Here is a 4,158-nt window from a genome sequence, read left to right on the forward strand (position 1 = left end):
TCATGTTAATTAGTAGGTGTCATTTGACTCTGGCAAGAAATATGTTGTTATGTTGTATAAGCAACTTATAATTAGACAGTGCTAAATAAATTCAACATTCCTTGTTTGCTTCTTTTATAACTCATTTAACCTAATAAGTTAGAAGAAGTTTGAACCAAAAGCCAATATAATGATGTGCAACATATACATAAATTTGTCTCAAAGATGTCCATTTCCAACAAGATCACCGGGATATGGCGGGTTACTCGGGACAAATAAAATCTTAGTATGAATGTTGTTAACTCTTGCAGCTTAATATGCCTTGGTAAATTCATATCATAATTTGTCTTTACTTCAAGATTTTCCCATGTTTTGTACTCTTTATTGTAAAAGGATTCAGGATGCATGGACCAGTACCGGAGAATATATTGAATTGCACTTTAATTTTGTTGTGAGGTTTCTATACAGAGTGCATTCAATTTTCGTATTTCTAACAGACTTAGGGGTTGTTTGGTTGGAAACAAGTTATCCCTGGATTATTTATCCTGGGATTAGTTATCTCGGGATTATTTATCCGCATCCCTGAGGATAAAATAACACTACAATCCGGGATTAGTTATCTGCGCGATTTTATCACCAAAGCGTGGGATAAAGCTAAATCTCAATTTAATCTGCGAGAATATTTATCCCTTATCCCTCGTACCAAATGAGCCCTTGATAAACTCATTACTACTTTGACATAGTAGCTGAATTCTTTATCTTCTCAATATGCAAAGATGATAAATTTAGTTAAAATTAGTTGTCATTCATTAGTCCTTTCCTAGCCTCATTAAACACATGAAGAAAAGAAAAGTCGTTTATATAGGTGGAAAAGTATTTCTGGAATTGTCATTTATACACTAGTCCTTTTCCTTATTTTTGGAACACTTACATGGGGACTTGATGCATGGATAAATACTATTAAAAGTTGGGCCCAAAAGCTGAAAATTGAGAGTCGTGGAAATAGCCAGGTATGTACTAGGTAATGCTAATTTGATTGCATATTTTGATTGATGCACAAAGACCTCATTCAGGGTAAGCATCAATTTTTAGAAGAAATAAACAGTTTCGTGTTTTAATTTGAGGTGGAAGTGTTGGAATTGACAATAAAACGCTTGATTTGTTTGGTAAAGAAGTTCTTGAACACTTTTTTTCTTTAAAGCTATTTATAAAAAATATAATTTAAAAAGTAAATTTGCTGGAGTCAAGGGTTTTGTTTATGGAAGAGTATTTAATTTGAAAATTGAAAAATAATGAGGAATAAAATAGGAGTACTTAAAAAACTTAGTCAAACCAAAAACAATTATAAACTGAAAAGACCAACTTTTATTTGATTGATGCACAAAGTCAATTTTGCTCAGTTGCTAATGCTGAGAAGATCTCCATATTTTTCTAGCGTATTACTAAAGGCAAAACGTGTATATGAGAAAGACTTGATAGCCTTAACTAAGAGCAAGCAAGATTGGAGGAAATATGTGAAAGCTGTAGATACGTAAATGGAATGGTGTCCAATTTTTTTGTTTGTTTGTTTTGATATTCCAATAAATTAAAAAGGCTGGGGTCAAGCCTAACCCCCACAAACCATAGGTGCCATGTAACCCATGGTGATGGCATAAATAAAACAATAATAAATATTAAAAAAGATAAAGTAATTTTAAAATGTAGGAATTTCTCATTTTTAATTTCAATTTTCCCTTTTTCATCTCACGTCATATTATTTTTAATTTACATAATTATGTACAACCTTCAATCAAACCTTAATTACACCCTTATATAATGGAAATTACACGCGATAATTAGAGTTCCTTGCATTTTGCATTGCACCTTTAACATTTGCACCACTTTTTGGTTTGGAACTTATCCTCCATTGAATTTCCCCAGTTGCATTTTCATCACGATCAAACATCAAACTTTTCCACTGAATCTCCAAATATGGAGTTAAAAGCTTGGATGATCACTCAACTTTGGGTAATTAGCCACCATGGTCAATCAACTTTGTTTTGTCTTTCAAAAGTCACTCAACTTTGAGTTAGAAGCTTTGATGATCACTCAACTTTGAGTAATTGGCCACCATAGTCACTCAACTTTGTTTTGTCTTTCAAAAGTTACTCAACTTTGAGTTAGAAGCTTGGATGGTCACTCAACTTTGGGTAATTGACCGTCATACAGTCACTTAACTTTGTTTTGTCTCTCAAAAGTCACTCAACTTTGTCAAGTTAGCTTCCATGGTCATTTTAGCCGGAAATATAATTTCTGGTACCTATTTAATGACGTGAAAACTATAAATTTTTAGAAAAAAATATGTAAAAAAATTAACTCAATATTTAAATTTATTTAGGATTCAATTCATCATAACTAGTGCATATAATTACTAAATTTTAGAATATTATTCATCATTAATATATAAAAAATAATGAATATATAAGAATTTAGATTGAAAAAACAACTTAGACACAATATTTAAAAACTATACTAGTTAAGTAAACTGGTTACTTAATGCATATAATACTAAATTTGAGAATATTATTCATCATTAATACATAAAAATATCGATCCTATAAGTTCTTTCATCTAGAGTAATATGAACTGACTTTTCAATTTTTGGTGTTCTCTCTCTACGCTCTGAAGCGCAGGTTACGATAACCTACGCCGGCCACATCGACCATGGCTAAACGGGGAAGACCACGCAAAGACAAACCAAAAACTCCTGTCGTGAAGGTGGGAAGCTCAGTACGCGCGAGAATAATAGCCGAGACACTGTAACAAGGAGCTACTCAAGGATTATCACATTGAAATCAACACCATCCAACCACTGGCTTTAAATATCAGTGGAGCTTTTGGAGTGACGAATAAAGCTGCAAAAACTCTTAATCTTAGGGGAACTTAGCTGCAATTTGCGGTTGACAGAGCCAAAACCCCAATCGTGCAAGCCTAAGAAGCCAATGGAACAATACCAACGACACAGGAGGTGGTGAATCCGGACTAGCAGAAGGACGAACCCCCACCCAAAAACAAAACTGGGCTGGACTTTTCAAAGGTAACAGATCTGCTGACAATGGTTTAACTCTACCTTATATTACCCCTGATGTGATTGAGGGCCAAGTTGTTGTTCAACTTGAGAAATAAGAGGTAGATGTAGAAACCAACAAGTAGAAATGTGCGTTAATAGCCTATGTTATTGGGGATTTACCAGGCTACAATTATATGAGCAGATTTATAGCTCAAACTTGGTCTCAACTAGCTGATCCTGAAGTGTTTTTACATGATAATGGGTATTACATAGTGAAGTTTCAAGACATGGATGATTTGCAAGAAATTTTATGTGCTGGCCCTTACTCAGTGAATAATCGACCTATGATTTTGAAGAACTAGATACCTTCCGAGCATGAATGTTGGTAGAAAGCAATGGAGGAAGAACTTTGCCTCTTAAAGAAAATAATACATGGGATATTGTTTCATGTCCTTCAAATGTCTAGCCAATTGGGTGTAAATGGGTTTATTCATTGAAACTTCATTCTGATGGAACTCCTTATCGGTACAAAGCTCGCTTGGTTGCAGGAGTATGGTGTGGATTATGAGGAGATTTTTGCACCAGTAGCAAAAATGACTACTGTGCGAACTAATATTACCATTGCTGCATCACAGAACTGGCCTCTTAATGAAATAAATGTCAAAAATGTTTTTCTCCATAATGACACAAAGAAGATATATATATATATATATATATATATGAAACCTCCAGCTGGTTTGTTTTCATCACCTACATTAGATGTTTGCAAGTTGAAGCGATCTTTTTATGGATTAAAACAAGCTCCAGAGCTTGGTTTGACAAATTTCGACCCACTTTGATTCAATTCTCTTTTTAACAAATTAAATATGACTCATCTTTGTTTCTTCGGAAAACATCCACAGGTTGTCTTCGTCTTTTGGTATATGTCGATGACATCATTATCATAGGAACTGATTCTTCATTATTCACTAGCCTCCAGCAGCAAGTTAAGGATTTTTTTCATATGAAAGATCTTGGTACTCTAACATATTTCTTGGGGTTGGAAGTTCATTTTAATTCTTTAGGTTTGTTCTTAAAACGTCACAAGTATACTCAGGATTTGATTGCTTTGGCTGGTCTTCAAGAATCTC

This window comes from Lycium ferocissimum, chromosome 7, assembly GCF_029784015.1.
Source record: "Lycium ferocissimum isolate CSIRO_LF1 chromosome 7, AGI_CSIRO_Lferr_CH_V1, whole genome shotgun sequence".
Classification (NCBI taxonomy): domain Eukaryota; kingdom Viridiplantae; phylum Streptophyta; class Magnoliopsida; order Solanales; family Solanaceae; genus Lycium; species Lycium ferocissimum.